The sequence below is a fragment of the Carettochelys insculpta genome, chromosome 28 (genome assembly GCF_033958435.1).
Source record: "Carettochelys insculpta isolate YL-2023 chromosome 28, ASM3395843v1, whole genome shotgun sequence".
NCBI lineage: Eukaryota > Metazoa > Chordata > Testudines > Carettochelyidae > Carettochelys > Carettochelys insculpta.
Genome location: NC_134164.1, coordinates 4581063 through 4605411, shown reverse-complemented (window position 1 = coordinate 4605411; position 24349 = coordinate 4581063). Strand labels below are relative to the sequence as shown.

The window sequence follows — 24349 nt, the reverse complement described above, 5'->3', positions numbered from 1 at the left end:
TCACTGACTCCTGTTCAGCTCGGACCCAAAGGCCCCGCGGGCTGCTTCCAGCCGAAACAGACACGAGGCGGGAGAAGAAGAGCCCCCCCGCCCCCGTGTGACGGATGGGGAAACTGAGGCACAGCAGGATTAAAGATGCACCCGGGGCCGGCCAGTGGAACAGCAGCGCCGCGGGGACAAGAGCTGAGGTCTCTGGAGACCCGGGGCAGAGCTGGGGCTGGCGCGTGGCTGCCCCCCATCACCCCCACAGCTCACAGTGTTCATGGACCCCAGCTGGCGGCTCGGGGCCGCGTCCCGTTGTAACTGGAGCGGGCGACGGAGCGCTCGAGTCCCCGGGCGCCTGGGCAGAGCTGGGATCTAACAAAGCAGCGAGTGCCGGGGCCGGTTCCCCTCTCCGGAACGCCCAGGCGATCCTCCTGTGCCCCCTGCCAGCCCCCGGCTCCAGGGGTTCCCCCAGGGCTTCCCCCAGCGCCTGGCTCTTGCTGCGGGCCGGCGGGGGGCTGAGCGCGTCTCTGTTCCCGTGAGAATCTTCCGAGCGCCCCTCGTCACCACCCGATCTCCCCAGGCTGCCCACCCTGTGCCCGGCGGCTGCCCAGCCTGCCTCTCCGGCGCCGCCCCACAGCCCCGCTCCCTCTGGCCGCCCCACTCCCCGCTGGCCCCGTTCCCGGCTCCGCTCCCTGCCTCCCCGCAGGCCGCTTCCGCTGTCCGGCCAGTCTCCAAAGGGATCAGAGTTTCCATCCGTTATGTCAGCGTTGGCCTCGCTCCCCGGAACGCACGGCCTGTCCCAACGGGTCCAGGGAGCAGCCGCAGCCCAGCCTGGAGTCAGCTCGCTGGAGCCTGCCCCTTCCCAGCGGAGGGGCGGCCAGAGCGGGGAAGCGGTCTGTGCCCGGGGTGCAGGCGAGGGCTCGGGCGTGTCAGGCTCTGCAGGGAAGCCGTGCGGGTCTGGGGTGCTGGGCTGGGTACCTTGGTTGGTTATTGTGGGGTCCCCCACGGCGTGGGCTGCGCTGCGCTCACGGCTTCCTGGTCCCCCAGCTACCTGGTCCCCACGCAGGGGCCATCCCAGTAACACACACACTCATGCGTGTCCCCCAGCCCTCCCTCCTGCCCTCCGGGGACAGAGGAGATCCCAGCCCCCAGGAGCCAGGCTGGGTATGTGGGGTCACCTGTGTGATAGCCCACGTCACGCTGCCACCTGCGCGCGTGTCCCCGCTCCCCACGTCACGCTGCCACCTGCGCGCGGCTCCCCACTCCAAAGGCCCGTCCCAAGCCAGGCCATCCGTGCCAGCGACGGCCCCCCTGTGCACCGCCAGGCTCCCCGGCTGGGCCCCGGAGCTGTGGGACCGTCTCTCCCCCAAGAGACCCGTCGCTACCCAGGGTGGTAACCACAACAAACGGCCTCCCGCCCTGGCCCCCCACTTCTATTTATACCCGCGAGGCCCGGCCAGGCAGCGGGCCGGCTGCCAAGGGGACAGCTGCAGCTTCCTCTGCGCTCTGCGCGCACCCAGCAAGCGGGACGGGGAGCCGGGGGGGGGACCCTGTCGCGTGGCCCAGCCCTCAACCGGGGCAGCTCGGCGGCCGGACCTGTCACCCAGAACCGGGGTGCTACCGGAGGCCGATCCCGCTGCGGCGAGGGTGTAACCCCAGCACCCCTGACGGTGATGGCCCCTGCCCGCCGCTCCACCTGCGCCCGCTGGTCCGGCCGGCACGTTCCACGCGGGCTGCGCTGGAAGAGCCCTGCCAGGGGGAGGGAGGCGGGAAGGCTGGGCCGGCACCGGAGGGGGGCGGCTGCTAACACCGAACTTGGGGGCGGTGGGGGGAGTTGCTGTCTGAACCGGCGTTCGTGGGTTCGAGCCCCTCAAGGGGACAGACCCCCTCCGGGAAAGGCCACACAGGCCAAAGCTCCCCAGGGGGCTCGATCTCGGCACTGGGTAGACAGGAGGTGGCAAACGGCCCTTCTTGCTACCCACTGCTGCCTTTCCCTGGCCCGTGCCAGGGCAGGGGCCTGGAACGCTGCATCTGGCCCAGTCACACCAAAGAGCCTGACCCCAGGCCTAACGGGCATCCTTGACCATAATGAGCTCCGTGGCTCAGGCTGATCAGCATCACCCCCTCCCCGGCTTTGCCCCCCTTTTTCTTCCCAGCGCTCTGTCCCCCGGCTGGGGAAGCTGGCGCCGGTCCCTGCCTGGCCCTGCGCAGCAGCTCCGTTCCCTGGCCGAGCCTTTCGCCCTGGAAACTCACCGTGTCCGATGGGCTCGGGTTTCATTGCCTGAGCTCCAGCAGCGCAAGAGGGTCCCGCGGACAAGCGAGGACGGGTTCCTCGGCCGAGCGCTCGCTGCCGCGGCTCAGTGGTGTGCTGCCCGTGGCCCCCCGAGGGCCCACTGCCGGGGGAGCACAGGCGGCTTCCTCTCCCCCGCAGCGTCCCTGGAAGCTGAGGGCTTGGGCGGCCGCCCAGGAGAGATTCAGGCACCGCCCAGCTGATGAGCAGAGCGCCCGCAGCCGGCGGCGTCTGTGGCTATGGGTGGTGCACCTCCGCACAGACCTCACGCGCGTGACAAAATTTATTCTGCACATGGATGGAAAAAGTTCGAGGGCCCCGTCTCCTCGGTGATGTCACGCGGCAGGGCAAAGGCCGGCCCCAGCCGCCAGCAACCCAAGCCCACACACTGGCCCTGAACTTTCACTGACACTTTGCGGGGGGGCGGGGGGCGGCTCAAGAATTCAGCGAAACTTCCACCAGCGTCATCCAGCTCAAACCTCCCCTGGTTCCCGTCCAAGTTCACAGGGTCTTCCGCACCTCCCCCCACCCTGGGATTCCACCAGGACCTTAAGCAATTCCTCCCCTGCAAACTGGCAGCTCCCATTGGCCGGCTCTGGCCAATAGGGGCTGCGAGATTGTGCTGGGGGTGGGGCATCACACAAAGCCTCTCCTGCCCCCCACCCCCACCCCGCCGGGGCTCAGAGATGCTCAGGCCCTGCAGCCAGGCACTCTGAGGGGCGTGCAGGGGCGGGGCAGGTGGAGAATGGACCGAGGCTCCGCTGGGGCCGGGGCTGGATCTGGTGGCTTGGGGGGTGGGGGGGCTGCACTGGGTCCTTGGGCCGGCTTTTGCCCTTCCCTGCGGGGAGGGGTCTGGTGGCTTTCCTCGGGAGCCACCACCTGGACGATGGTGCATGGTCGAGGCAGGACACAGCAGCTTTACCGGAGGCTTCCAGCCGGCATCGACCTGCGCAGGGCACGAGAGGGGACGGGCCTGGCGAAGGGGGCGGTCTGGAGCGTCTGTTCTCCCCAAGAAGACGGGAACCGGCGAGGGCGGCCTTTGCAAACGGCTGCACGGAAATGCGCCAGGGAACGGGCACGCGGCCGGCGGAGCTCCTGGCCACAGGAGGGTGAAGCTCAGCCAGAGGCAGCTGGGGCTGGACACGTCCCCCGCGGACCAGAGAGCGCTGCGCCTAAATCCCGCAATGAGGCTCAGGGAAGGGCCGCCTGCGGGTTTCAGTGCCAGCCTCTGACGCACGTGGTACTGGGCTGCTGGGATCCAGTGTGGGGCGGGCTGCAGGCCTGGACCAGCGCCGCGCGGATATGGGCCTCCCCAGTGCGCTGGGAAGTGAGATTCTCTTGCCCTGTTGTGCGGGACTGGAGAGCCCGGGTCAGCAACCTTTCCGGGGCGGGGTGCCAAAATGTGACCTTTTGACTTCTACTTACAGGCTGAGTGCCAGGCCGAGTGCTAGGTCGGGTGCCGGTCTGAGTGCCGGTCCCAGTGCCAGGCCGAGTGCCAGCCCGGATGCCGGTCTCAGTGCTGAACCGAGTGCTGGTCCCAGTGCCAGGCCCAGTGCCAATGAGACTTTTTAAAGTCACTAATAGTCCTACTTACAACACCTTCATTGATAATAAACTAAGAGGCAGAGTATTACCATATAGGGGGTGGTTGGCAACATTAGCGGGTCTGCTGCAGCATAGCTTTGCTCAAGCCCCAGCTGCACGGGGGCAGGAGGGACGGGGCTGAGCTGCCACCTCGGGTGCCGATGACAATTCAGCTCAGGTGCTGCTCTTGGCATCCATGCCGGGGGGGTGCTGACTCTGGCTATAGAAACTGTAGAAACCGCACCCGGAGCTCAGACCCTCACAGAACACCAGCTGCGGTTTCCTCAGTGACCTCTGGCTCTTTCTTTGCTTACATTGTGCATGCACATCGCCACGCAGCGGGACACACGTGCAGACACACACCTGTACATGCTCATACACGTGAGCATTCAGCCAAACGCCTGAGAGCCCCACCCTCCGCCCGGGGGAGGCAGCCCTCGATGATCATTAACAGCCCCAGAAAGTCAAAGCAGGGGGGAATCCGAGGCACGAGGTGTGATGGGGTTCTGGGGTCCCCCAAGCTCTGCACCCTGTCCGCAGGCAGGAGAGTCTCTCACTCAGCAGGAAAACAGCAGGTTTATTAGCCGACAGGACACAGCATCGTACAGAGGAGTCAGTGCAGCAGGCAGAGACAGCCAGTCCAATCCATGTTGGGGAGAGGAGGCCCCGAGGGGCCCCCAGAGCCGGGGCCTGGCCCCCTCCTTGGTCTCTCTCTCCCTCAGCCCAGACTAACTGCTTCCAACTCCCAGTTCCAATTCAAACCCCTCAGGCTCCACCTCCTCCTTTGTCTGCAGTACAAAGGTGTTACCTGGTCATCAAGGTTACCCTCAGCAGGAGCCCCACACCCTCTGTGAGCCACTCACACACACACAGGTATCCCCCACTTCATCACATCTCTCCCCCCTTCCAGACCGAACTGAGCGGGGTCACTCAACTGGTGACCTGGGGAAGTTCGGGGCTCTCCCCTTGTGACAGGGCATTGGCTGTACCCTGTGTTCTCCCCTCGATGTGCACCACCTCCACATCATAGTCCTGCTGGGGGAGGCTCCAAGTCAGGAGCTTGGTCTTGGCCCTTTTCATGTGATGCAGCCGGGCAAGTTCCTTTAGTTCCCTTGGGTTGGTTGGTCTCGCTGCAGCACCAACAGATCAAACAGGTCTTTTGTGGTCTGGGTCCTGCCCCATCTGACCACCAGTCCATACAGCTGCTCCAGCCAATGTCTGGAATTCAGTTACAGTCCAGTAACGGAAGGTACAAATGCTTCCATCCTTGGCATTTAGCCAGACCACCACAATGGCTGTGTGCCTCAGTTTCCCCTTCCATGCCACACAATAGGTTTGGAATGTTCCTTCTCATGTCAGAGGTTGCAAGACTGGAATGCTCTTTTCTGGTGGATCCTTCTCCAGCCACCCTAGGCTGAGGAATCCTCCTCAGACAATGGGCTAGTTTCCTCATTGGCACCTTTTCCAAACGCAGGCTCTGCTCTCTCCCCAGGCTGCTGCTGCTGTTCAACACAGACAGACAATGGGAGACACTCTCTCCTTTGTCCCAGCCCCCCGGCTGGTCTCCAGACACACACAGAAGGTGGAGCAGCTTCTCTCACAGACAACTTGCCATTCCCAGTGGACAAGCTGCTTTTCTGCACAGACACACAGGCACCTTCCTTGGCCCAGGCCTCGAAAACTCTTCGCAGGTCTGTCTTAGCCACTAGTAGATGATGGGTTGGAATCGCTCCTTCCCTCCTTGAGCTGTGGCAGGCCACTCGGTTCAGAGCTCCAGGCAGTCCAGGGTTCCCTGCCCCGATCCGGGCTCACCTTTGCAGGATTTTTCTTAACCCTCACCTCTGCCACTGCACATCCACGCTGCCTTGACCAGCTTCTTTAATCTCAATTCGGTTTCCAGGTGCTGCCACTTCACAGCGGAGTTGCTTAGCGTGGTTGCAGGCTCTCAGGCTGATGCCCTCTGCACCCCACGATTCCTGGAAGAATCCCTTCAGTGTGCCAGGCTCCTTGCGGGTCACAAGCTGCCCGGGGTTAGGCCGTAGGCCCCTCTGTCCTCTGGGACCGACTCCAACAGACTCCCAGCGGAACCCCTTCTTCAGTGTGACACCCGCTCTCAGGGACCATGAGCACCCTGTCTTGGGAAGGACTCATTCAGCGTCAGTCTCCTCAGGGGTCACTTGTTCCTGGGGGCTGGGCTCTCGGCCCCGCCACCTTCTGGGACCGACTCCAACAGATTCCCAGGAGTAACCCCTCGTCGGGTGTGACACCCCCTCTCGAGGACCACAACCGCAGTTGCTTGGGTTCGGCCGCAGGCCCCTCCGCCTTGGGGAACTGCACCTCACTGCCCTTCAGCACACCTGGGTCTCGCAGGCCCCACTTCTTCCAGGGCCCCGGTCACTTACTGCTGGATGCTCCATCTTCGGGGTGCAGAACATCCCACTCCTGACACCAGTGTGATGGGGTTCTGGGGTCCCCCAAGCTCTGCACCCTGTCCGCAGGCAGGAGAGTCTCTCACTCAGCAGGAAAACAGCAGGTTTATTAGCCGACAGGACACAGCATCGTACAGAGGAGTCAGTGCAGCAGGCAGAGACAGCCAGTCCAATCCATGTTGGGGAGAGGAGGCCCCGAGGGGCCCCCAGAGCCGGGGCCTGGCCCCCTCCTTGGTCTCTCTCTCCCTCAGCCCAGACTAACTGCTTCCAACTCCCAGTTCCAATTCAAACCCCTCAGGCTCCACCTCCTCCTTTGTCTGCAGTACAAAGGTGTTACCTGGTCGTCAAGGTTACCCTCAGCAGGAGCCCCACACCCTCTGTGAGCCACTCACACACACACAGGTATCCCCCACTCCATCACACGAGGGCGTTTCCCCTCCAGCAGAGGCTAGTGCTGAGCGCCCGCGCTTTGGCCCCGCTTTCCTGGCTTTGGGGGACTTGCTCCCCAGGGCCCCGAGTGGGTTAGCCCAATGCTTCACGCAAGCTGCGGGCGCCTCCGAGGTCAGGGCCCTTACGAACGCGGCGGGTTCGGTTCCGGCATTCTCCCGCTGCGCGTGCCAGGCCTTTGCGCTTCCGCCTTTGCCACCCACGCCTGCCGCACGGCCGCCGGCTGAGCCAGCCGGGGGCACGCGAGGTTTCTAGTGTACGTTGGCTGTGTCACACGATCAGCCGCTGTCCCCGACGGGGAGCAGCACATCGGCAACCGCGTCCATTCTAACGAGGGGCGTGTGGCATAAGAAAGGGCGTGCAGCCCTCGCATTCTCTCCCACTCGTGTGCAATAAAGTTTGTTCCGTGCACCAAGGCACGCTTGATGTGCACCACTCAGCTTACAGGGAACATGGTGCACCCTGGAGTGCTCACACACACACACAGTTACACACATCACCCCCACACCCTCTCACAAATGTACACACAAAAAGCCTCATATGCACACACACACAGAGCCACACACACCACCCCCACACCCTCTCACAAATGTACAAACAGAGAACCTCACACACACACACACAGTTACACACATCACCCCCACACCCTCTCACAAACGTACACACACAGAGCCTCATATGCGCACACGCGCACACACAAAACACCCCCCATGCGCACACCCACTCACACATTCACAGACCTACGCCCCCAAAACACATGCTCACAAGACTGGCCCCTCTGCAGAACCCTGCGCTAAGAGGGGTTTGAAATAGCCCGAGCCTGCTTTCATCCAGAGCACAGAGCTGAGCAGGGCCCCGACAAGTCTGTTCCCAGTGCGAGCCCTGTTTCGCACAGCAGCCCGGCCCAGAGCAGAGGAAATCCCCGCCGCTCGAAGCAGGATGTGGCACTGCCCGTTCCTAAGGGCCGCTACAGCCCGAAGTCATCAATAATGCCGCGGGAGAGGCCGATGCCGAAAGGCAGCTGTTGCGATGGAAGGAAATGGAACCCCTGGATTTGGAAAACACTTATTAAAACTGGGGGGTGGAATCCAGGGTCCCCGCTATTTTTCCCTCATCCGCGGGTGGAATAAATTTTATTCTGTGCACCAAGGCCCGTGCTGAGGTGCACCACCCATAGAAACACACGCTGCCAGCTGTGGGCGCTCTGCTGAGTGGCTGGGCAGCACCTGACTCTCCCCGGGGCAGGGGCAAGTACTCGGCTTATGGGGACCCCTGGCTGAAGCTACATATTATCAGGGACCTATCAGAGCAGCCAGATTTACAAACTCAACTCAGGGCACTCCTAGGAAGTGCCCCGGCGGAACTGGCGGTGTGAAATCCAATCCGGTTGGGCTGTAATCCTAACCGCTAACCTCACACCTCATTCCAGGGAGGCAGAGCAGAGCGGCTGTGCCCCCCCCCCCACGACAGGGGTCACACCGCCAGGAGAGGTGACATTCTGCTCATCTGCCTGCCATGGAGCGTGGGGGTCCCCAGGCCCTGCGCCCCCTCCCGCAGGCAGACGGGACTCTCACTCGGCAGGGAGTGCAGGAGGGTGATCAGGCGACAGGGACACAGACTTTTCAGCACAGGAACCAGAAGCCGTCAGCACCGTCCAGCTCGTGGAAAGGGGCCCAAAGGGGCTCCCCGAGCCGGGCCCTGGTCCCCCTTCCTCCCTCTCCAGCCAGACCAGACTGCCCCACTCCACAGCCCAGCTCCAATTCCAACCAGCTCCTGCCTTTGTCCTGTTTCCCACTAAGAAAGGTGTCACCTGGTTGCCTAGGTTACAAAGAGCCTGGAGGACCATTGTGTACCTGGGAGAAACCATCCCGCCGAAACGCCCCTCACCACTGTGCACGGATGCTGTGCCTGGGGAAACTGAGGCACCCACCTCGGGTTACCGCAGGACAGTAGGAAACACCTGCAACCCAGCCGGGGGGGGGGATAAAACCCTCACACCCCACTTCGTCACATTGCCAGTGCTAGCAAAGGTTTATCGGTGACTTGGTCCCAAGCTGAGCTCTGCCTGCACCAGGCTGAGCGTTTGATGGCTGGATGACCCACACCTGGAAACTCTGGGCAGAAGTGAAAAAATCATTGGCGTGGCACCTTGCAAAGGCCCCCCAGGGCTGCGACAGCCTCTCTCGGTCGCCTCTGTGGGAGCCGTCCAGACCTGAGTGTCCCCCAGCAACGCCGTTGGGGGGCCTTTTCAGTGCCAGGGCCAGCTCTGCCCTTGCTCTCTGGAGAAGGCCTCGTCAGAGGAGCCAGGGCTGGGGATTGTTCCCAGTTTGCATTCACTCCCAGGGGAGGAGCGAGAAAGGATCCAGCTTTCAGGGTTCGTCTTCGCTGCTGCCAGGCAGGAGGGGGTGGTTTTCACACGGAGGTGGCCTTGCGTTGGACTAAGGATGCCAGCGCCTCATCTCCCCCAGGGACAGCTAGCTCGGCGGAAGAGCACGCCTCTTTTGCAGTGAAGGCAGCCTCAGGAGCTCGGCCCCGGGCTTGCACGTCTCAGCACCGAAGCCAGGCAGCAGGATGGGGCCGAGGGGACGCGTCGACAGAACTAACGCAGGAGGCTGGAGCTGCCTTGGAACCTGGCCTGTGAGCAGCTGGGAGGGTCACCTTCCACAGGCAGCTAGCCAGGCTCTGAGCCAGGGTCTGTGCCCCATAGGCATGGGGGGAGCAGGGGTTGCGCTCCCACAAGGATCCCACCTGTGCATCCTCCTGGAAACTCTTACACCAAACCGCAGGGATGCCATGGGATGCAGAAACCCACCAGGATATACCACCAGAGACAGGGAGGGTGGCTCAGAACTCTGAGATGGGAAGGGCCTTTGGGGAAGGGGTGCACTGCTCCCCACCAGACCGGACCTCCCTCTAGTTTTTTCCAACCATGTGCAGAATAAATTTTACATGCACTGAGGCCAGTGCGGATGTGCACCACCCATAGAAACTCCTGCTGCTGGCTGTGGAGGCTCGACTAATGAGTGGGGTGGCACCTGAATCTCTCCTGAGCAGGTGCCCAGGCACTCAGCTCACAGGGATCCCTGGACTGAGGCTGTATGTGCAGGTCCCCTCCCTGCGCCGGGAAACGCTGCAGGTGCCTGGCCAGGTCTGAGAACTGCTGCCTGCGGCAGTTGGGACCTTTGGCAGTGACTTGTCCACTGTGTGGGATGCTCCGAGGCCAAGCGCCACAAGAGAGGTTCACTTCTGTCTGCAGAGCGACCGGTGAACCCTGCGCACACACCGGCCACCCCTTAGCATGACCAGGGCCAGCTGAGCTGGGGTGAGTGGAGAGGAAGCTTTGCAGAGTGTTAGCCTTCGTCCTCAGCTGCAATCATGTCTCTGCAGAGGGCTTGGAAAAATATACCCTGCCAGCTGGAGTCTGGCTGAACTCCTGGCTCTCCACGGGCCTCGGGGTGAGCTGCCAGTAGGGAGGAACAGTTCTGTGGCTGCGGGGCAGAGGGAGGGGGGCGGGGATGCTAAAATGCAAGGAAAAAGTCTTTGTTTTCCAGGGACTAATGCAGGGCACCACTTGCTCCAGATCTGTGATTCGCAGCCAGGTCAGAGCCTGGGCTATCCCACTGCTGGGAGCCCCATGGCTGCTGTTCCCCCGCCTCCCAGCTATGAGTCAGTATCAGAGAATCATAGAACCCTGGGGCTGGAAGGGATCTTAGGAGGTCATCAAGTCCAGCCTCTTGCCCAAAGCAGGATCAGCCCAAACTAAATCACCCCCTCCCATTAACCCCTGTTACAGATGGGAAAACTGAGGCACTTTGGGGGGCAGTAGCATGAGTCCCAAGACCCCTAGGCCACAAAGGGAGTCAGGGCAGAGATGGGATTTAAACACAATAACCTGCTGCCCTGGACTTCCGCCACAGAAACAATATGAATTACAGGTCACAGGAAAGGCCCCCCCTCCCTGCAAATAGCCACAGACGGGAGCACATCGCAGGGACTGGAGGGTGGCATCAAACAGCAGTGTAAGCTCCCAGGAAAGCAAGACCTGGGATTCCCAGCAGGGTTCCCACTAGTTTTTCCTATCCAGGGCAGAATAAACTTTGTTATGTGCACCGAAGTGAAGTATGTGAACCACCAATAGACGCACATGCTGCCGGCTGCGGGCGCTCTGCCCATCAGCTGGGCGGTGCCAGAGTCTCTCCTGGGTAGGCAGCCAAGCGCTTAGCTTACAAGGAACACTGGTGCCCGTCCATCTCCCCCATCCCTTGCCCACAGCCGTCTCTGCCACCCAAGGCTGGGCTGGAGGCACACACTGCATCCGTGTGCCTCCAGCAATCTGAGAGACTATCCAAGAACCGCATGGGGCCTGTTTATTACCGCAGCTCCTCAAGGCCCCAGCAACGAGCAGAGGCTGTGCTGCGTTAGGAGCTGCACGCGGACCCAGTAGAACAGCTCTTGCCTACAGCACTGACGAGGCAAAGGGACAACATGGGCACAAAGAGGGGAAGGAACCGGCAGCAGGCCAGGAAGAGACCTCAGTGCCTGTGGGTATGGCCAGGTGCCAGAGGCGTGCTGGCCCGGGGCCGTGCCCACGGAACCGCTGCCAGGCACTGGGTCAAAGGTCGCCATGCAGCGCCCCAGACACCTCTCTCTTTTCTGTTTGTTGTTCATTTTCCGCTTAATCTGCCCAGTTCTAGGAAACGGCGCAAGTCCTTGAAACGTGAAACGGTAACCCAAAGGTGGCAACAGCTGCACAGCCTGTGCCAGGGCGGCGCTGGCTGGAGCCGACGGGGTATGGCACACACAGCACAGACCCCTGAGAGCCCCACGGCGCAGCCATGCCACCCACTGGGAGCTGGGAGCCAGCCCTGCGGCCCTGGTCCCGGTTGAGATCCCCGTGTGTGTCTGGGAGAGAAGCCCCCTCCAGACAGGGGTGGGTGAGTAGCAGATGGACGGATGGGCACGGTGGAGCACCGTCAGTGGCGATGGAGGTGAATCTGCGCTCGTGGCACCTGCTGGGGCGCTGCCATCCCCGGTGCAGGAGCACTTGAGCGAAGCTGATGTCGTACCCAGAGAATTCAAGCCCCCCCTGCACCCTCCGCCTCCACTGCCTCGAAGGTGGAATCTAAAGGGGCCTGAGTCAAGTGAGCGAAGTTAACCAGGCGCAAAGGCCCTGTTTGCGAGGGCAGATGAGGCGCAGGGCTCAGGACCCAGTCTGGATGAGCTGGGTCCGTAACCTGGCTGAGGCTGCGACACGCACAGTTGCTGGGAACCCCCAGGCTGGTTCTCCAGGGGGTAATCACCGGCTACAGGCCAGGTCCCCTGGCTGGGGCAGGAGTTCTTGGCTCCTGGGGTGAATTTTACCAGCTCCCTGGACACGCTGCTCCAGGCATTTGTCCTTGCGCCCCAGCAGTGCCCAGGAAGCTCTTGCCCTCTTGTCCACGCACACATTGACCAGTCTCATCCAGGGTCCAACCGCCACCCGGCGAGCACAGCAGCACCCTCCACATGGGACACCTTAGGGCCCTGCTCGTCAGTTTCAGTCTCGTCAGTTTCCAAGTTTCCAAGCGGCTGGTGGGGTTTTCCCCGCCTGATTGGAGTGGGCCAGCGCTGCACCTCGGCCCAGAGCTGGTCCAGGGCTGGGGGTCTCTGCCCTATTCCTGTGGGCAGTTGTAATCCACACGCCTAGCGGGCACAGTTAGCTGGCCCACGTAACCCCTTACATGGAGAAAGACTGAATCTCCTCTCCAGCCTCAGCTGAGAGCCAGCTGGCTTCTAGCTCCAACTGTAAAGCCTGAGTCTGCAACCCCTGCATGGGTGCCAAGAGCGGCACAAGAGCCGATTTTCACCAGCACGAGAGGCAGGAGCTCAGCCCCATCCTGTCTCCCCCATGCAGCCGGCAGCTTGCTCAAAGTCAGGACGCCGATGGATTCGCAAGAGACCAGCTAAAGCGGCCAACCACCACCTGCATGGTAAAACTCGGCCTCTTCGGTCATTTACTAATGAAGCTGTTGTAAATAGGACTGTTAGTGACTTTATAGAGTATTCCCAGAATTCAGACTGGCACTCGGACCGGCACTCGGACCGGCACTCAAACCGGCACTCGGACCGCACCTAGAGGTCAAAAGGTCAAATTTCAGCACTGCTTGAAAAGGCGGCTGACCCTGGCTGTAGCGGCTCTTGCACTAAGCTCGAGAGGTCCCAGGTTTGAGCCCACTGGTGGGTGGTTACACAACGCTCTTTGGATGGAGTGTTGCAGGCCAGGACGGGCACCACCCCAGCCGCTGCTGAGGCTGCCTTTCCTGAGGCCCTGGGCTGCTTTCATCTCAGAGGGGAGCACTTGCTTCTCTCCTAAGGACTGCACCAGCTCTCTTCCCATCTGGGATCGGGCTTGGAAAGCATCTGCCTGAGATGGGCCCAGGACTCAGCCCTCCACAGAAGCCACCTTCCTTTTGCCAATGACACTGCCTCGTGCAAATCTCGCTGGCGGTCCCCTGGGAAATGAGATAAAGGCCTTGGCCTTTGACCCCCCGGGGGCAGCTGGGCTGGGCCAGGAAGGAGAGGCAGAACAATGGCTCTGGAGGCAGTGTGGGGCTGGCCGAGCGGCGAGGCTGGCCACGTCGGGGAGGAGGAGGCGATGCGGAGAGGGAAGGTCTCTCAGAGAGGTCACAATAACAAGTCTGCCGGCTGGAGCTGGGGAGAGCAAACAGGAAAGGGATGTCCGCCGGGCCAGGAGGAAGGCAGCCAGTGCTCACGGCAACCAACACTGCCACCTGAAGCGGGACCTCGCCCCAACTGCATCCCACGGGGACATTGGGGGCCCGGCTGCGCAGCCCCAAGGCAGCAGCAGGCCCAGCACTGAAGAGAAAGCCCAGGGCCAGGTTTGGCTCTCAGGCCCAGGGGATAAAGCCAGAGGTAATCTCAGTTTCAGAGGAGTTCCTCTGGATCTATCCCACAAGCCCCAGGCATGTCCCTCAGCCGTCAGCCCCACGCGCCCCCCAGCGCTGCCCCACCAGGGCCGAAGCCTTTTGCCTGGGCCTTGCCGACAGGGAGGGGGCAGAGCTGATGGTGGGGCCCCGATAGGCTGAGCTTGTGGGCCCTGCTCCCTGCAGAGCTGCTGCAGGTACACCTCCCTCTGCCAGGCACAGCTGGTGGGTTCGGGGCAGTGTGGAGGGCCAGCTCTTTCACTGGCCGTGGGGCAGGGGCTGGTGCTTCTGGCTGTCCCCTGGGCATCCCGCAGCCCGGGACAGACGGGCCCAGAGCCAGTGGCCTGTCCCTCTTCTAGCCTTGAATCCCACCTTGATATATTCTGGTGGCCAGCGCTGTTCCCTGCCAGCTGAGTGCTCAGGCAGACACCCAGGAGAGAGTCAGGTGCCATCAGGGTTCCCTTGATTGTTTTTCCATCCATGGGCAGAATAAATTTTGTTATGTACGCTAAGGCCTGCACAGATGTGCACCACCCATAGAAGCACAGGCTGCCGGCCGGGGATGCTCAGCTTACTGACTGAGTGGCACCCAAATCTCTCCCAGTCCAGGGAGGAGCTTGCGCCTTCAGACGGGGAGTGGGGTTTAGAGGTACTATGACAGCCCAGAAGGGAGAGCTCCCTTCTCTCAGGCCGTGTCTCTGAGAAAGAATGGGTCCCTTGGCCTTCTGCCCAGACAGCCCAGCCAAGAGGGCAGGGCAGTGGGAGACAGGAACAAGGCCCTGAGCATCACTTAAGATGACTGGTTCCACGATGGAGCCCCAGGCCAGCCCGAACGCAGCTCAGGCAGGAGATGATGGGAATGGAATCGGGGGGTGCGTATGAGAGAGTCGGGCTTGATATGCGTGTGTGTGACAGGTGGAGACCCCCTGGGGCTGTAACCTAGGCTGGCAGGTGACAACTGTGCTCTGAACACAGAGCAGGGAGGAGCTCAGCTGGGTTTGAATAGGAGGGGGCAGTTAGAAGCTGGGGGAGAGGGAGCTGGAAGGCAGCCAGCCTGGCTGGGGGGAAGCCACACCCCAGAGGGGCACCCCTCGGGCTCCTCTCCCCAGGACGGGTTGGAGTGACTGTCGCTGCCGGCTGTACTGACACCTCTGCGCTGAGCTGGGCCTCTGTCGACTAATGAACTTCCCATTCTCCCTGCTGAGTGAGGGTCCCCCCTGCCTGCGGACGGGGGGCACAGCTTGGGGACCCCAGAACCCCAGCACAATAATTCAGCCTTATTCACTCCTGGCACAGCAGAGCCCTGCCCCAAGCTCCCCAGCACGGGCAGGGCGAGAGGCCTGGGGATTGTGGGCCCTGCCTGGCACAGAGAGCCTGGGGGCTCCTCCAGCGCAGCATGCCAGGTGGCTGCAGAGCAGGCTCCAGCAGAGGCTCAGTGGGGAGGGTGGGTCTGTTCGCCAGGGACCCAGGAGGCAGCGATCGCTCAACCCAGCCCCGGCCGCCGAGGGCCCAGGAAACGTAGGCTCCCCTGGCCCTGTGCTCCCCCTGCCAAGGCAGCTGGGGGCCTCAGATGGTGCGTCCCCCATTCGTCCCACTGCCGCCTACGCCCGCCCCGGGCTTTCCCACCTCCAGCCCCACAGCATGGAGCAGATCCCCCAGCCCGCAGGAGTGTTACCGACCCTCCGGCTCCCCGCGGCTGCCCTGGGGTGGGTCCAGCTGTGCTGCCCCCTTTCCCCCCGGCCGCAGCTCCCCGGCCAAGCGCATCCCCTGCGTTGGTCTCTGGGCTCCTGGCCTTTGCCAGAGCGCGTTGGACTTTCGGTGCCTTGTCAACGTGGGGGCCCTGAGCTGCCTGGGCAGAGTCTTGCAGCCCAGGGGATCCCCCAGGCCTCACCCTGTGATGGGGTTCAGGGGTCCCCAAGCTCTGCCCCCTGTCCGCAGGCAGGAGGGACTCTCACTCAGCAGGTAGAACAGGAAGTTTAGTAGGTGACAGCGGCCCAGTTTCTCACAGAAGAGTCAGTGCAGCAATCAGAGAAAGTCCTTCCAACCCGTCCTGGGGAGAGGAGCCCAAGGGGGGCCCCTCTGGGATGTAGCCTCCCCCCTAGCCAGGCTGGCTGCCTTCCAGCTCCCACTCCCCCCAGCTTACAACTGCCGCCTCCGATTCAAACCCAGCTCAGCTCCTCCTCGCTCTGTGTTCAGGGCAGAGGTGTTACCTTCCAGCCTAAGTTACAGCCCCAGGGGTCATCCTTAGCCGCTGGGAGCTGCTCTGCCTGTCTCACACACATCCAGCCTGAGTCTCACACATGCACACACACCGCCCCCCGCCCCGACTCCATCACCCCACCCACCCACAGGAATCCAGATTACTCACTCGCCCCTGTGTGAATGTGCTGGGAGCTCTCCAGGGCAGAGCCTGCGGGCTGGGGCGGCACGGCTGAGGCAGACGGGTCAGTGCCGGGGGGGTGAAATGCCCCAGTTAACCCCCATCCTGCTGCCGCACTCACCTCCCTCCTCCCCGGCACGGGCCCAGTAGCCGCCCGCACTCCAGGGGAACTGGGAAATGCCAGATGCACCGGGCACCAGGACGTGGAGGTCGTATGCCTGCTAGCCTCAATGCCGAGCCTCACCAAGCTGCTTTGAGCCCCAGTGGTCCCTGCACCACACGCTGCCCAGCAGGACAGCCGCCCCGAGCACCCAACAGAACAGGGTCCCACTGAACCACCAGGTCGGGGAACAGGGGACAATCTGCGCCCACACACAGTGCAGGTGGGTGCCCACCCGCCGCTTGGCACTCTTGTTAAGTCGATGCCAGTCCCAGCCCCACCCCCTGCTCTAATCCCAGCCCGTACGGCCCCAGGTCAGCCGGCATCCCAAAGCCCCCATGTGCACAGCCAGGCCCCGGGGCTCTGCCTGTGTGATGGAGTGGGGGGAGTGCATGTGTGAGTCAGGCTGGATGTCTGAGGCAAGCAGCAGTTCCCAGTGGCTAAGGATGACCCTGGGGCTACAACTGGCAGGTAACACCTCTGCCTGAACAAAGAGGAGGGAGGAGCTGAGCTGAGTTTTGAATCGGGGGCGGCAGTTAGGAAGCGGGGGAAAGAGGAGCTGGAAGGCAGCCAGCGAGAGGAGGGGGAAAGCTACACCCCAGAGGGGCACCCCTCGGGGTCTTCTCCCCAGGACGGGTTGGAAGGACTGTCTCTGGCTGCTGTGCTGTCGCTTCTGGGAGAAACTGGGCATCTGTTGCCTAATAAACCTTCTGTTGTACCTGCTGAGTGCGAGTCTCTCCTGCCAGCGGACGGGGTGCAGTGCAGGGGGACCCCTGAACCCCATCACAGCCTGCTCCTTCACTCCGCGGCTGGGGGAGAGGCCCAGGCCCAGTGCATCTCTCCTCTCCCATCCTGGCACCTGCAGCGACCGCTGGCGGGTGGGCCTGGCACCGGCATGGCCGGCGGAGAAGATAGATCCCTTCAGGCTGCAGGGAAGGCAGGGCTGGGCCTTGGGATCGCTGGCCCCCTGCCCTGCTGGGGCAGACCAGCAGGGCTGGCACAGGCTGGGGGCAAGGAGCAAGTCACGCAGGAGGTGAAAGGAGGGCCAGGGCCAGAGCTGCCTGCAGAGAACAGGGGGAAGAGGGGACCAAGGCTGTGCCCTGGGCTGTTTGTTCCCGGAGCCTCAGCAGGGAGGGAACCGCTCCCCCCGGGCTGCGGCCGCAGCACAGCGGGGCGTGAATGAGCATGGGGCCACCCGCCTGTGCGCTCGCAGCCCCTCAGGGCACCCCCAGTTTTCAGGCCCCCTCTTTCGGGGGGCCGCGCCCAAGGGGAAGCTGCAGGCCAAGCAGGCTCAGTCAGGCAGCCCCAGGGGAGGGAGGCGCTGGCCTGGGAGAACCAGAGAGAGCTCTCAGGGGTGTCTGTTTCACCCCACTGGCCCCATCCAGACGGGACAGGTGGGAGTCGTGCCCCACCCCCGCCCAGCCTCCTGCCAAGCAGCTCCCCCCTGGGCTGACGTAGGGACAGTGGACGTGGCCGGGGCGTGTTTCAGATGCTCCCACGCACCGGCCACGTGCAAGGGCCGGAGCAGAATTCCAGGCAGGCGCAGCCAGCTCACTCGTACTGCCCCAAGGTGCTGTTCTGGGGCTCTGCCCCCCACGCCTGGCTCCCAGTGCCCAGAAATGGTGGGGGCAGGAGATATGGGGCAGTGGCAGGCAGTGCCGGGGAGCTGGTGCCCTCTGCACCTTCGCCCGTTACACTGCCGTGGCTCCAACCAACCTGGGAAGTTACTGGCACAGAGCAGGTTCTGACCTGGTGCCCCACACCACCGCTCCACCCAGCCGCCCCCCCACAGAAGTGGGGTCAGGTGCTTCCCCCCCGTGCCAGCCCCTTGTTGAAGCCCATTTACTCTGCAAATAGGCAGGTGTTTCCAGCCTTCCGGGGGTCCAGGTCAATGTTCCCTCTTTTCCCCCCATCCCTGTGCTGAATAATTGTTTTTCTGTGCGCCCAGCCCTTAGTGGATGTGCACCACCCCTAGAAACATGCTGCCTGCGGGCGCTCTGCTAATCAGCTCACGGCCCCTGAATCTCTCCTGGGCAGCCACCCAAATGCTCAGCTTACAGGGAACACTGCTCCATGCTTGATGTGACCCGAGCAGAGGCAGAGCCCTGGGCCGGACGCAGCGTTCCCTGTGAGCTGAGCGCTTGGGCAGCTGCCCAAGTGAGATTCAGGGGCCACAAGTTGATTAGCCGAGCGCCACCAGCCAGCAGCCTGCACACACTTAGGTGGAATAAATTTTGTTATATGCACCCATGGATGGAAAAAACAGAGCAGGAATGCTAGTGGAAAGCCAGGCCAAGTCAGCCTTTGGGGGTCAAAGGGAAAGGCTCCCAGAGGACTGCCCGAAGCGACTGAGGCGTTACAGAAGGGTCAGCCATGGAACCTGGGACCCTGGAGGGTTCAGAACTCCTTGGTCTGCCTCCCCCAGGGACAAAGGATCTGGAGGAGAAAGCAGGAGCAGTGCAAGGCAGCTGATTGGGGGACCCAGGCAGGAATGCTTAGCCCACCCCCCAGCTACTTCCCCCTGCCCTGGTCAGGTTCCCCCACCTGCTAGTGCTGCTAGTCCCCCTCTGCCCAGCTACTATTTTTAGCCTGTTCTATAAACAAACTTAAAACCAGCCGCCCATGGCCTGTTGCCAGCAAACTCCCAGCTCCCTCTGCATGCCGGGGGGAGGGGACCCGCCTCGCCAACTCTGAGACAAGCTGGTTTGCAATCTGAGCAGCTGGAAAAACCTCAAGATGCGGCGGAGAACAAGGCCCCCCCGGCCCCCCATGCAAGTCAGGTGGCTAACACGGCGCTCACGTGTCCGCTGATGTCCACGTGGCTGTGCAAAGACCAGGGAAGAGCTTCCACCCTCCTCCGTGCCCACAACATGGCTGTAACGCCCCCAGGGTTGCATTTGCCCCAGCATACTTATTTCACCAGTTTTGAAACCTTACTAACCCCCAAGCACTGCTACAGGCAGGGGAGTAGCAGCAGTTCAGCAGAGAAGGGCCTGAGGTTTGCAGTGGGGGAGAAGCTGGATATGAGCCAACCGTTGGGCCCTAAGAGCACATTGGGGTGCATGAGGAGGAGCGTTGCCTGCAGATCTTGGAAAGTCATTATTCTCCTTTTGTTTGGCACGGGTGAAGCCACATCTGGAATACGGCATCCAAATCTGGGCTTCCTGTTCCAGCAAGGGTGTGGCTGCGTTGGAGAGAGTCCAGCAGAGGTTGACAAAAATGACTCGGGGGCTGGAGCACATGACCTGCGAGGAGAGGCTGAGGGATTTTTGGGCTTGTGGAGGCTAGAGAAGTAGAGAGAGAGGGGGGGGTTTGATAGCCGCCTTCAGCTTCCTGAAAGGGGGCTCTCAAGAGGATGGAGGGAGGCTCTTCTCAGTGGTGGCAGATGGTTTGAGGAGGAGAAGTGATCCCAAGCTGCGCTGGGGGAGGTCTAGGTTGGATATCAGGAAGAACCATTTCCCCAGGTGGGTGGTGAAGTGCTGGAATGTGTTACCTAGAGAGGTGGGGAATCTCCATCCCTGGAGGTCTTTAAGTCCCAGCTTGACAAGCCCTGGCTGGGCTGGTTTTGTTGGGGTTGGTCCTGCTTGGGGCAGGACCCACTGACCTCCTGAGGTCCCTTCCAGCCCCAGGGTTCTGTGATCCGTGACCGAGTGCTGGCAGCAGGGTAGGAGGTGGCCTCCTTTCCTTCAACTACACCAGCTAAGAGCAACAGCAACGGATGCAGAGCGTGAGACGACAGACACCGACACTATTACCCAGTGGAACTCACGGCCACAGGAGGGCCAGTAATTCAGCACGATGCCGAAAGGGGCCAAACATCTGGCTCACAAGAGCAACCAAAGCTCTCCTAGCTAACGACAACCAGTCCGGGAAGAAAGGTTTCACCGCCGACTGCCAGGGGTCAGCAAACCTCCGCTGGCCCTCAGGATGAAATAAGGCAGGAGGGGCAGATCTCACCTCTGCTGCGCCAGGGGAGGGTGTCACATCGGTCACTGCCCACTGGCAGAGGAACAAGAACTAGGGACTGGACAGACCTTGGAGCTGGAGCAATCAGGCCGTTCCAGGGTTCTGACCAACCAGCCTTCAGCGCCTTAATGCAGCAGCGTTGCAAACTGTCTCGTTTATGGCACATCTCGCAATATCTGAGGGTTCTAAATCCCCAGCTCCTGGAGTCCCGTGATCACATGAGACTCCTGGGGAGCCTTAAAGAACCCCAGGAAGTTCCTGCCTCGCAGGGCTGTGGAGAAAAGATTCAGACCACTGAAGCTGACGGCTCACAGACTGCGCAGCCAATAAAAGTACACGGCTTTTATTTCTGCTTAAATCACAGTTTCTGGAGCCAGCCAGCAGAAACAAGGTTAGTTACCTGCACTTCCTGAGGATGGCCCAGGACTAGCCCTGAACTGGGTTTAGCGAGTGGAAGTCCCCCACAGGGGCTGCATCTTTTCAGCTCCAACATTAACTGGACTTTTGTCTCCCACGTGCCTGCAGCACAGAGCAGGGCCCTGTCCATCACCCAATTAAGGCAATCCAGGACCCAAGAGTCACATCCTATGGGCCCGCCCCAGGCTATGATCCTATTCCCAGGTGGCCACCTTCCCTGGGTCCAGGTGAATGGGATCCCAGCGCTTGGCACTCTTGTGCCAGGCTCTCTGCAAACTCAGGCAGCCCCTGGCTGTATTTTCAAGCTCTTCTTTCAACCACAAGAGCCAGGAACATTTTCGTGAGCAAGTTGAAATGCCAGCACCTGTTGTGCCACTCTGAATCCAGTTCTCCACCTCTCCAGGGGAGTTGGCCATGGCCTGGTCATAGGATGAGGCAGAGAGCTGGGGAGGTTCCCAGGCGTACAGAACACTGTGGCCAGCTGATTCCTCTTGGCTTCCCTTCCTCTCTGCCCCAGTTCGAGGGAGGCGTATATTCTCCCAGGCCCTCCTGCCTTCTCTGGGCTCTGCTGGGTAGACACACACCTGCCTGGCTTCAAGTCCATGTTTGTTCTGCCTGAAGCCATCTTGTTATCAGCCACCAACCTGCTCTGCAAACAGAGCCAGGAGACCAGGAGGACAAGCTTGCCAGCTCCAGCCCCACACATGGGCTCTTCGCTGAGCACGCGTCCACAGCACCCTGCTGTCTGCTGAGTCTTGGAGCAGTACGGGGCACCAGGGAGCTCCCCCTGGCACAGCCAGGGGTGCGGAGATGACTCTGCTGGCCTGGGGCAAAGTGCAGGAGAAGGGAAGCCAGGGCACCGTTAACCCTTTGCCAAGAGTTAAGGGTTCCCAAGCGGCTGCTCAGCTGGCAGCCCCTGGGGGTGGAAGGGTTAACAATCAGCTAGCAGGCCAGACCCTGGGCAATGGGGGGTTGATCCAGGTCCACAGGCCCCAGGGCCCATTAGCTAGACTGAAAGATTCCCGGGCTGGGGGCGTAGCAGCTGCATTTCCTTCTGTGCCCATCACAAGGGCAAAGAGTGCCAGGCCTGGGCCACAATTTCAAGAGCTGCCCCGACACCCTCTCCCCCCCGCCAGCCCCCACCCCTCGATTTCCGGGGAAACCCTGTTCCTGGGATGCCCGGTTCCAGGTACTGGGGTCGGTCGGTGTTTGCTGTACTAGCTACACATTAACTTCTGTCCCCCCATGGCTGCCTGGCCACACAAGCAGCAGGTCAGCAGGGATCTCCATAGCCCCTCTGTGTGCCCAGCTCAGAGCACATCCACATGGGGACTTAAACCAAACCCTGATCCCCTCCCTCTGCCACGTAACCATCCTTCTGGCCGCCCCACTTTGACCACTTCCCCAGCCCTGCCTCCCCTAGTCACACAACACTGGCTCACTACTGCCTCTGCCTCCACCAGCTGTTTCCTCTGGTCTTTCCCTCCACGTTTCAGCTCTTTGGCGAGCGTTTGTACAGCACCTAGCACAATGGAGTTGTGATCTGCGACGACAGCTCCTTGGCAGAATGTGTGTAATGAATAACAGCCAGGCTTCCTGTCCAGACTGGGCCAGTGACATGGAGGCAAGGCACATTTTTTCCCCCTCCAGTAGAGGGCACTGGCGACACAAGCCCAGACTAGCCAGAGTGCTGTGCCCATTTTACAGGTCAGGAACTGGGGGCATGGGGAAGTCCAGGAGCTTCCCCCTGTTTATCTAAGTCAGTAACAGAACATAAAAGCCACTGCACTGACCCCAGCCCCTTGCTGGGCTGCCACCTCTGAGCCACACAAACCAGGCAGTCTGAGGGCAGGTCTAGATTCCGGGGAAGGCGGGGCCAGGTTACAGACAAGGCGGAGCCAGTCCGGGGGCAGGGCCAGGAATGGGCTCATCTCTTGTTACACAGGCCATGAAGGAATTCGAGACCAGGGTAAGAGCCCCAGTGCCCCATTGGCTGGCGCCTGGCCCGGCATGCACAGTGCAGGCTCCCAGGTGAGATGGGCACCGCCAGGCGTGAGGATTGCTGGGTGCCCAACCCCACATGGGCCCAGTGAGAAACTAGCAAGTGGCTTCTGACCAGCAAGGCAGTAGAAAAACCTGCCAGGCCAGTCATACGCCCAGCTGGCCGGTGCAGCCTGACGCCCTGATTGGGAGAGGCAGGGAGCTGACAGCAAAGCCAATCTGACCCGAAGAAGAGCAGCTCCCTGCCTCTCCCCGTGACACCACCACCCAGGAGCAGGCCACCCGTATCATGCTGATGAGGCCACCCCAAGCCCTGGCTGCCACATGCTCCCCAAAGCAGCGCCATGCTCAGTGCTCGCCTTGCCCGCTGCAAAGCTCTGAGTGAAACACCTGGCTGCACATCCCAGGGTCCTGCCATCGGGGCCTCGCCCGCTAGCCAGAGCTCCAAGGCTGCAGGAGACAGGGACACACGAGCCTGGCTCCTGAAGACCGCATAAGGCGGGCACAGCCGAAAGCAGCCTGGCCGCAGCCCGGATTCCAGACATGGGACAACAGCTGCCCACGCTGGAGGCCCAGCAGCCTTCCTAGCTGCCTGCAGCTGACTGGCCAGCGGCAGGCCGAGAGATCTGCCCAGCCAGTCCTCCAGTCTACTGCCCCAAAGGCGCAACTGCCCCCCCCCCAGCCCAGCCCCACTGGCCCCAGCCCAACCTGCCAGAGCAGACAGACAAGCCGATGCGGGGGGAAGGGGGCAGAGGTATACATGGCTGGAAGAGCCACCAGGCGCTGGCGGCGGGAAGGGCTGTGAGCATCACAGGCAGCGCCAGAATCAGGATGAGGGCATGCCCCCTCCTTTCCAGCTCCTTCGTCTACTCCTGACCCCACTGCCCACAGAGCTCCCAGGGGCCAGCTGCCGTGCTGGGCAAACCCTGCTGCCCTGGGGGGTCTTGGGCTCTGCCCCTCCTCTTGCCCTGCCCTGCAAGGCCCCTCCTGCACCACCTCCAGGGACTGGCACGGGCTGCTCTGAGCAGCAGGGGGCTCATCAGCAGGTGAGTTCTCAGGGCCACGATGGTGCCAGGCCCAGAGCAGGTACCAGGGACAGGCCCCACCAGCATCTGGCCAGGTGGGAGCAGCGGTTCCCTGCACAAGGCCACCTAGGGCCGACTCAGGCTGGGACCCCGCACCCCGGAGCTGGGAACACACTGGGTTCGGGTGTGGGCGATGCTGGAACAGGGGCCAGGGCGAGGCTGCGCTTGCTGGGAGGCAGCTCACAGCCTGAGTGCACCCGCTCCAGGAATGGGGTGTGGGAGACCCGCTGGGGCCGAAGGCAGGGACGGAGCCAGGCGGTGGGAGGAGACGGGCAGCCTCACCCAGCTGCAGCAAGGCAATCCCCCGGCCCGTGGGAAGGGCTGGTCCCCGGCCCCGCGCAGCCCACGTCCCCCCTCAGCCAGCTCCGCAGAGGGATCTGCCACAGCAAGCGGCCCACCCCAGAGGCTGGCGCTGCCAGAGGTGGGCCAAGGTCAGGGCATGCGGCTCTGCTGGGGAGCGGCTGCTGGGGCCAGAGCCAGAGCCAGATCCAGAGGCAGTGGGGGTGTAGGGCCATGGCTCTCCTGCCCCCGGCATGGCCCCGAGCCACAGGGAGCAGTGCAGGGACCTACAGGTGGAGCCTGCCCCACTGCTGCTCCAGTTGCCTGGTGCCATGCTGTGGCTTGGCCCGGCCCCTGGGCTGCTGTGGGTCAGCCACTGCTACCAGGCTCCTGGCAGGGAGCA

The 24349-nt window shown here is 62.2% G+C and overlaps 1 protein-coding gene across 1 annotated transcript in view; it reads right to left on the bottom strand.

Moving 5' to 3' along the window:
- Nucleotides 1–24349, bottom strand: part of IGFBP4 (insulin like growth factor binding protein 4) — a 30911-nt gene that overhangs the window by 5089 nt on the left and 1473 nt on the right. The gene's annotated exons all lie outside the window — the stretch shown is intronic.